Source organism: Ambystoma mexicanum, chromosome 3p, assembly GCF_040938575.1.
Source record: "Ambystoma mexicanum isolate Mex_15411 chromosome 3p, UKY_AmexF1_1, whole genome shotgun sequence".
Taxonomy (NCBI): Eukaryota; Metazoa; Chordata; class Amphibia; order Caudata; family Ambystomatidae; genus Ambystoma; species Ambystoma mexicanum.
Window position 1 is genome coordinate 573703922 of NC_090925.1, and position 10440 is coordinate 573714361.

A 10440-nucleotide genomic window follows, 5' to 3' on the forward strand; every position below is an offset into this window, starting at 1 on the left:
GCGTTAAACTCTGGCAATCCTATGTTTCAGGCCCAGTCTCCAGTCAAACAGATTCCAGGGAATGGTTCAAGGTCGTAGGAGGTTCAAACTGGCTGAGTGGCGTCACTGTGGATACCAGGTGAGTGTTACAGACTCACCTTCCCCACACCCTGAAATGTTGATGTCAAATATGTAAGAGTATTGTAATGCATTATTGAACTGTATTGAACGTGATGTGCCGTGTGTGGCTATAATGACCTTTAATAAATAAAGTTTTTAAAAAAAAACAGTGCCAGTAAAGTCAGCACGGCTGGTGAGTCAGGGAGACTGATAGCAGACCGGTCTGTGTTAGAACCAAGGTTGCAAGCGGCAACATTGAATGAAGAAATATGAAGAGAACAGTGTGTGAAGTGTATGTGATGAGCGATGCGAACATAATTGAACACCTAAGGAGTTACTGAACTTGGTCATTTGAAGGTCTTTGTTAGGTATCCACTGAGAGGTGGCAAAAGTAAATTGTGAACTGTGAAGTTGAAGAGGTCCTGCAACGGGTCAAGCTAAACCCTGTGCACATTCGAAAGTCTTCGATAGCTAATATGAACTGCAATTGGTCCGTGCCTGGCTGAGGGAGACTTATTGTGTAAGAAGAAGGATCTGAGCTTGGCTGACGAGGAACCGGGGTGAACTGTGAGTCACCGAGAAAAGATATTCTCTGAACATTGGAGAAGGGGATTTGAGCCCAGAAGAGGGGGATCCAAAGTAACGATTGTGGTATAAAAAGGGATCTGAGCCTGGCTGAGGGGATCCAGGGTGAAGAGTGAATCACCTAACTTGGGTACTTGTAAGAGGAAAGGAACTTTTTGTTTGTTTTGGTATATCAGGCCTTCTGAAACATGAGACTTTGATACTTTAAGAGACTTGGGCACAGATAGGCCCTGATGCTGGTAATCAAACTGTTTCTTCGTGCTGAAGCCAGAGAGTGTGCTATGCTTGGATTATAGGTCATAGTACCGAATCAAAAAGATCAAATGACAAAAGGGTCGAGTCAATTCGACCGAAAAAAAGGATCAAATATATATTTTTTTTTTGGGGGGGTCCCCCCAAACCCCAGTTTTTGCTGTAAAAACACCCTTTTAAAGCTAAACTAGAGCAAAAAAAGAAAAATACATTTAATTTTTTTTTCTCGATCCTTTGGTTTTCGGTCGAATGCACTCTCACCTTTTGCATTCGATCCTTTTGTTTTCGAAACTTTAACTGGACACCCTATGCTTGAGTGAACTGCCTTGTCCTGTGCTGAAAACGCAGGGATTGATTGATTTATTTGTATAGCGCCTATACAGGATGTGTTTCAAAGCACTTCAAGGAGGGAGGGAACATGTCAAAATACAGTTATATTCTTACAGGCCCTTGAAACAAATCAGAATGTGCGAAATAACTACCATAACATAACAGATAGTACAAGTGCATGGAACAATAAAGGAGAGTTTAGGGAGGAAAATAGGAGACAATACAAGCAGTAGCATTACTATGTCTGACGGCAATTGTTGCAGTGCAAAAATGACAAAAGGAGGGGGGTGAGGGGAGGAGGGAGGGAAGGAGAGAGGAGATGAAAAAACAGGTGACTATCTTAGAGGGTCAATGAACAATCAAGCTAGTGCTAGGGGGAGGGGAGGAGAATACAAGAGGAGGAGGGGGAAACAGACAAGCTATTATCAGAGGTCAATGCCAGTGATAAGAGTTAGTGGTTGTAAAATAGAAGGAAAATGGGGAGGGGGAAGGGAGGATGGCTGCAGAAGGCAGGCGACTACAATTACTATGCCTGATGGCAATTGAGGTAGTGACCGAAATAAAAACAGGAGAAGGTGTGGGAGAGGAGGAGGGAAGGGCAAACTGCTGCAAAGCCAGGCGGCTACAATTACTATGCCTGACAGCAATTGGGGTAGTGCCAGAGAATTGACAGAAAGAGTGAAGGAGGGGAAAGAGGGGAGGGAGGGGTGACGGGGAGAGGGAGAGGAAGAAGGAGGAGGGAGAAGAAAAGGATGATAGAGCAGGAGGAAGAAGGAGGAGGGGGAGGAACAGGAAGATGAAGCAAGAGGGGGCACCAGATTGATACAGGGGGGCACAAAGATGAACAAGGGGCAGGGGGGGCAACAGCAAATGGATGCAGGGGCAGTGGGGGGGACCACATGAATGGACACAGGGGCAGTCGGGGGAAAACAGATGGACACGGGGGCAAAGGAGCCAGAAACAAAGAAGGAGTCGGCACACAGATGTACTTTGGGGAAGGAGTGGGAAACATATGGAGCAAAGGACTTTATATGGACTACAAGTGGGTAGTGGGACACAGAGAGACACACAGGGCATCAGGAGGTGGGTGGGGGAACAAGCAGAACACACAGGGCATCAGAAGTGGGTGGGGGGAACAAGGAGACAACACGGGGCATCAGAGGTGGGTGGGGGGACAAGGAGACAACACGGGTCATCAGAGGTGGGTGGGGGAACAAGGAGACAAACGGGGCATCAGAGGTGGGTGGGAGAGACAAAGAGAACACATAGGGCATCCGAGAATCGGAGGTGGGTGGGGGGAACAAGGAGACAACACGGGGCATCGGAGGTGGGTGGGGGGGACAAAGGGAACACACGGGGCAACAGAGGTGGGTGGGGGACAAAGGACACACGGGCATCGGAGGTGGGTGGGGGGAAAAAGGGGGAAAAAGGAGACAATACGGGGCATTGGAGGTGGGGGGAACAGGGGGACAACACAGGGCATCGGAGGTGGGTGGGGGGACAAAGTGAACACACAGGGTATCGGAGGTGAGTGGGGGGACAAAGAGAACAAACGGGGCATCAGAGGTGGGCTCACTGCAGAACCGTCACTGAACAGGAGCCTTAGAATTGAGCCTTGGAGGCGGGCCGGCATTCGCCTGCCAACTAGCCCGATTGGTGCATATATAAGACACCTGCACTTATCATAGGCAGACAGGCAGGGCTGCAGGGAGGCACCTCGAGCCACGAGGAAGGGGTCGGCCATGTTGGAAAGGCCTTAGACAACACAGAGTTCAATGTGAAAATGCAAAATGAACAACATAGGATGGAAGGCAGTGAGGGGCACAACACAGCAGCCATCTACATAAAATCCATCAAAAGTCTTTGGAAGATCCAGATGAAATACGGAGCTCAATTGCTCCCAGCATAGCATTCAAGTGCATTTTAAGCTGCAAATGAGCTTACCTTCCATAGTGAGTCAGGGGGTAGAATCACAAGGCCTCCTGGCCACAAGATGTGAAGGGGAAGGGTCCTCCAGGGTCAGAGTCAAGAAGAACAAGAAGGGAAAGCGAGACGAATGGCCTGAACATCCTGACTTATCATTTTGTGAACACTACTTTGTTTTTCATGAAAAGTACCCCACACTATTTGCATTTAGAGGTAAGTATTGGCAATAGTTTATTTTAGTATAGACCCTTTTATTTTGCCATGACTCCACCAGGATAGCATTATTACTATTTGATGGTTGTAGCTTGCTGCCATCTGTAGATTTAGGATTAAATAGGTGTTTAGCATACCCTTGTTAAAGTTAAATAAACACCCTTGGAATGTGGCCAATTGTAGCTGTCTTACTACTCATACCATGTCTTTCCCATGAACAACCACCCTTTCTTCTCTTACTGCTGCTTCCAGTTCTATGGGAATAACCTGTCCTTCCTCATCATCCATAGGTATGTGTGTTCTATGCTTGTCCATAATTACATCATCAGATCTATCTCTTGTTTCTCTCGGTGTGGATTGTTTGATACTCCCTCTGGTCTTGTAACCATCTTTTTTCCTCAACAATTCCCCTACAATTCCCCAATCCATTTCGCTATGCCTTCTGCCACCTGCCACCTGCTCATCAGCCCATGTCAGTGATATAGGCATCGCATGCAGCTCCCTGCAGGGCTGGTCCGACCGTCTCTCTTCCTCCCATCATTCTTGTTCTTCAACTGGTATTACAATCTATTAAAGATGTGATTAATTTCATCCTCCCTTTGTCCTCTACTTCTTCAGATTTCATTTTGTTCTTCCTCTTCCCGTCTTCTAATCTCCCCTTTCTGTTCAACTTTCTTTCTTTCAATCTATGTGTTTCTATTTCTTCACAATTCTTTTTTCTCCCAATATTTTTCCACGTTCTCTTTTTCCCTCTCTTCATACCTTCTTAATTCTTCCTTTCACTTCCTCTGTTTTTCCTTCTCATATTTGTATGCTCTTTCACATACTTTTTCCTTTTTTCTGTTCCTCTCATTTTTCTCTTTCTTTAACTTTGTCGATACCCTTTCCATCTAACTTGAGTAATATTTGTCCTCCCATCCACTCATTCTGTACAAATGCTATTTCAATAGCTTTATCTTTATTTCCTCTTTGTCTTTTAGTCTCTTCTATTTCTATTTTTATTACGTCTGGACATATATTTGCGTTCTTTGATCTTACTTTCTTCTGTACTATCTTCACTGCTATACACAGGGGTTGCATATATTGGATTAATATATCCCACTGCTGCTTTTAACTCCTTTAAAGGATAGAATCCCTGTTGCTCAGTGTCTGTACTCTTATTTTCAGAAGGAGAAAGAGGAGCCAAGGGCACTGTGCCCTCTCCCTCATGCTGCTTAAGCATCCACTCCCTCTAATGTGGGTCTCCTCACTCTTATATTTTTTCATAGGCTCTAAAATAGCTAAACATTTGTTTATAGCTTGTTCCCTGTGTAGACCTAGGTTTCTTGTCATTTGTTGCAATACTGTTCTTGATAGAGAACCCTCTTGAGGCCATGCCTCTTACCAATTCAGAATGATATTTCACAATCTTAGGTAAGTATCTCAGTAATGCTGTGTAAACATGTAATAGAGGAGTGTCCTCCATGATGACAAGTTGTTTTCAACTGTCTATACTTACTGAACCTTTTATTCTGCAATTACTTTAATACATTATATCACAACAATCAATTCGGGCAAGCACCACCAATCACTGCCCATTTTTCCAAAACAAGTCTTCAAACAATTTTCAAGCCTGTACTATAATATTCTCTTTGTTCCTTTATCATAGTTCTATCTATTCTTACTATTCTGCAGTTTTATTATTGACAACCTAAGAATCTTATTTTGCTCTATTTCCTCTTTCAACTGTTATCCCCCTATGAGTGATTGATTGGTGCCAATCACTTGCTTTTAAGGTCTGATAAACAGCTAGATGATTACTATCAGTCTATGTGTCTTGTCAAACAAATCAACTTCTCACACTAACCTATTTATAACCCTAATCAAATGTGCATAAACATTTCTACAATTGTCTTTCTTTACTTTCTCTACTAAAAGTATCTCATCTCCTTTTTACCCCATTTTGAAGGGTGTAACACATTCTTCATGTCTGCCTTGCCTCAGGAATCCTCTTTAAAAAATCCCCCAACTTTGAGTGTAATGCATTACCTTCTATCTCCATGAGAATCGGAATCAAGGTAATCTCTCTTTCTCTTAAAACAAATCCTGTTGCTGTTTCCTTACTATATATTTTTACACTTAACATGCAATCCTGCCCCTTTTATTTGCCACTTTCGATGTTCTACTTACCTTATTTGCTCCATTCGAGCCCTTCGGTATCGACTCTTCCCCAATCAACTACTTTGACTTCAGTCTGCGCGGTGCCCATGGGGGCCGGGCAGGAATTTCTTCAAATAGGCACCTGCCGACTGTCTCAGTTAACACGCATGATTTTTCTGCTCTCCACAGGAGACGCTCTGATCTTGTGGCTAATGGGGGAGGACGTCACAAATCCGAGAGTCTGGATCTGCACTACTAAATGTGCAACAGCACCTGGAGCATTCCAAGTGTCGAATGGGATTACCAAAATAAATGATCTCAGGCCCAAATAACCGGACAAACTCAAAGAATATGGCAAAATACTACTTTATGATCAGTTCATAAATAGGGAAACGTGGCAAACAAACAGATTGTAGCTCACACACTCTCACTGCATTTCAGTTACACAAAAGGTTTTATACCTCATTATACGTCAGCTATGAGGTCATCCTACGTGGCAAACATTAAAAACCTACCGGTGGAGGGATTGGTTAAGGGAATGTGTATACCTATTGTTTATATAAGTGTTAGTATCATCATTGGATGTTCCTTATCTGGTAGGCACGCCTTGAACAACCTCTAACTACGTAAAATGCAGATAATAATGCAATACCAGGAGCGGATAGGCTTCTGCAACAATGTATGGTCCATCATTACTTAGGCCTTCATTGGTTGGCACTCTCTCAGCGACCTTGGACATTATGCTTGTTAGCAGCATGTAAGCAACAAAACCCAAGTGCAAGGGAACATCAGACAATTGCCTTTCTTACCTAATTACCCTTCCATCTCTCATCAGTTAGGTCCTAAGACAAGGCTTCTTCTTTGTAGTTGACCTTGCTGCATGTTCTCTACCTTGGGACTTTAAGGGAGTGAAGATACATTGCTCTCTTCGTCTGGAGCTTTATGAATAGGCCTTGTCTTCTGGTCTTACACTACATGTGAAGAGACCATGATTTTGTCCATTCTGTTTTTCTATTTAGTGTTATTTGATTCAATTATATTGGGTTCTATTACTCCTATTGGCCTCTGGAGACTTGCTTGCTCTGTCTTGCATTCACTTTCGGTATCTTTAAATGTTCACTCAAAATGATTTACTCCTTTACTTAATCTGAGAGAAATATGTCTTAAGTACATGGCTTATCCTCTTCGACCCATTTTGTGCCTTGCAGTTCATTCTAGGTGCGGCATCCTTGATCCTGAGTCAAGCAAATATGCGTTCTTCTTGCACAGATCTGTATTCCAGTGCCTGTCAGCTCTGCAGCCTTGATCTCACTCCTCTAGATTTCTTGATTAATATTATACGATGCTGACGTCCATTTTCTCAACATGGCTGCTTTACTAGCATTATATTTCCTACATTAGCAAGTGTCTACATCAACTTATCTACCTAACATTTCTGCGTATGTGCATCTACTGCATTTCTTGTCACTTATCGTCTACGTGTAAATGGTTTTCTCAATATTTGAACAACGTTTACTACGTTACTTCAGTTATATCTTCATTCTTTGGACATCCATACATCAGGTTTAGTGTGTCTATTTATCTTCTCTCTTCATGAAATCACTTATGTTATGTCTGACTTTACTTATAGCTCTTCTATATCCAGTGGTGTCTGCAAGCTCATATCTACCGCATCAGTTTGGGGATACATTCGGTATGGCTGTCTGAGTGCATAACGTCTCTCATGCCTTTGATGTGATATTGGTATGATACCAGGTGTCATGCACAGTGTTCTCTTGCTGCTACTCCAATATGACAGAGGTTAAGGGGTGGGCTCTATAAGTGACATGTTCATCTGCCTCTCTACACATTCACTATCTGGGTCAACTTATTTGTTAAAGACTGTGTAGAAAGTTGAACATTATTGAATGTTTCCTCAAGGAAAAGTTGTGTTTATTGCATGTTTGAATTGTTCAATCAGGTGTGATTGAGGACTAGGAGTGCTGTTTCATGAGTAGCTGCCACCCCATGTAAGGTGTCTATTAGACCTACTCCCATCTCTCAGCATCTACCCATCTCAGGTGAGCCATACCCACCTACAACTTCACATATCTATACCATGGTGGAGACCACCACAGAAACACTCCCCTCGAGGCACAATTGTTTTGCTCACACTACTCCCAGTGCCGGTTGCCTAACCCTAGTGTTGAACACCAACCCTGGAAGTGCGACAATAGGGGGGGTTCTCTGGGCACATAGTCCCACTTGGGGGGAATTCATCCGTATATTGCATCTGAATCAGTTCCACTGGTAGATCTTGTTAATCAGGAAAGATGAGACCTATCAAATTCAATGACAAAAACACCACTGATCTAAGGGCATCATTTTGAAAGGTTACTATTGTCAACATCAAGAGGAATAGAGCAGTTCTATCAAGATAGCAGTGTCACCCTCATTGGTGAAATTGAGATCACATTGAAGCTGCTCATGGAACTAATCTTCATCCCCTTTCAGGCACTAGAGATGGATGACTGGTAATCCTGTAGAATTTGTTGACCAGGTACACCTGAAAATATGTGATCAAAGAATTTTTGCCTCAAGATGGAGTCACTCATTTTTATACAGCAAAATATTAATGCTGTCTTTAGGTGCAGCACATGCTTCTTTTAGACAGTCAATCACAGCGACATTTGATAAGGAATTATTTTCAAACTTTAATGGCTGTTACTCTGGATGAGGCTAAAATGTTTGCTAAAAAAGAAGCAGGCCATGTCATAAATGTGATTAGAAGACTTCATTGTATACTTGGTGTCTTGTTATAGGTTTGGTGGTACTGGCCACACAATGTGTAATTTTAAATACCTCAAATTCTTAAAATACCACATAAGTATGAGGTGGGATCAAATGGTATGTTTATTTTATTTATTTATTTTTACATTTGTATAGCGCACATACAGCCCTTTGGCATTGCAGCACTGTTACTTATGAATAGCTCATATATACATTACATATATTACATACAGTTATATAACATGTATCGGGCACCCATAGAAAGTATGGTATTCAGTAAATGATCTATGTTTACTACATGTAGTACTTTATAAGTACTCCAGGAGGTATTCAAAATACTGCATAATGTATCTCTACCACCATACTCATAATCAGGACCTTGCTGATACAGAAATAAGATACTGGAAGTAGCTTTGACTTACAATTGATTTACTTATTGAGAGGGATTATTGTTAAAAAGAAAAAAGTTAACAGGAGTAACTTTGGTTTGCTCCTGACTTACTCCTGAAAAGAGAAGAGTATGTCAGGATTAGGTCAAGGTTACTACCAGTAACTTCTTTGAGAATTGAATAGTCCTTCTCCAGGACAACTCGGTGTTACTATGGGTAACTGTTTGGCCCATTGGTTTTGCTGCTTTCATTGACCATTGAGACCATAAGTTTGTAGATATTGAGAAAGTTCATTTAGAGATTTCTACTGAGGAGGTTTGTGCGCGCTGAAAGGAACAACATTTATAAATGGATTGAGGCGTGTAGAGAAACATGTCCACTGAGCTGTTGCAGAGGACTTTAAACAAAAACATGAGGTTCATATCATTATAATTTTGACATTTCTACTAAAGTCTAGTTTTAGTAGGTTTAATTTTAGTGGAGAATAGAGATTTTAGCACAGAACGAAAATCACTTTTTGGAAAATGAGAGGAATAGAAACAATAACTACTGCATCTGAAAGACCAAGAGTGAACCTTGAATGGGATGCTGCTGAATAGCTTGCTCCAGTAGAAGATGTGCACTGCACGTTCAAAATCAGCTGAAACCTTACAATGCTGCTAATGCAGGACCCACTGGTGTGGAGCCGGGACATTTTTGCTGGTGCTAGTGTATCCGAGAGTGGCAATGGGAGCCCCCCCTCACTGCTGAAGGGTATGTTGGTGGGAGAGTGGTCATTGGAAGCTGGCATGGAACACCACATGTAGCTCCATATGTGATTTCCTTTCCATATGCCTTTAATATCATTATGAAATAATGGTAGTCTTGTTGTGGAATTCGCTGTATTCTCTTTTGAATTCATTTGATTCATTATAAAAGGGGTTATTTTTCTTCTGCTTTATGATACTGTTATAGTGTTGATATCCTTTTAGTATACACTATATACTCACAGGAACTTCTCCTGAGGATGGTCTTGTGGGCGAAATGCACTGGGCCTTAAAAAGCATGAGTCTTAGATAGTTTAGAAAAGCTTGTGAAGGACGATGTTGAACAGACATCATTCTTGCTATCAAAGCATCATTTGAATTATTATTATGACTGTTAGGTTTTCTGTGAAAAACATGTATGGAATGTATGGACACTGCCTTTAAGTGTATGCATCTGTTCTTTATTTGTTTCCATCAAATTATTTCTTGTGGAATGAACTACTGAAAAATATAACAGCTATCTGTAGATTACAGTATCTATATCCGTCCTTTTTTTAAATAAATACTATCTGTTTGCGTTTAACTGACATTTTGTTGATGCCTTCAAGCCCTGCAAAATGTTCTGCCAATTGATAGATTCATATATCACATTACTTCACTGCGTACATAGCTAGTCAGGCCAGGCTTCCATTCCAAATGCTTGTGCATTTTAGTGGTCCCCATGGAGCAACCCTAGTTCGGCTTAATCTGCTTCACTGGCTGGTGTTACATATGCCAGTGCCATCCTCCCCTCTCATGGTCTTCTCGTTCAGCATCCTGGGATGGCTCCTGTCCTGCCCGACACTTGGCTTTGGACACCTGCACCTGCTTCTGCCCCTTCTCTGGGGGATCACCTCTGTCTTCTCGACTTCTTGCTCTTCTTTCTTCTCCTGAACCACCACCTGTGTACTCTACTCATCAAGCTCCCCCTCAGCTACACTATCGCCCATTTC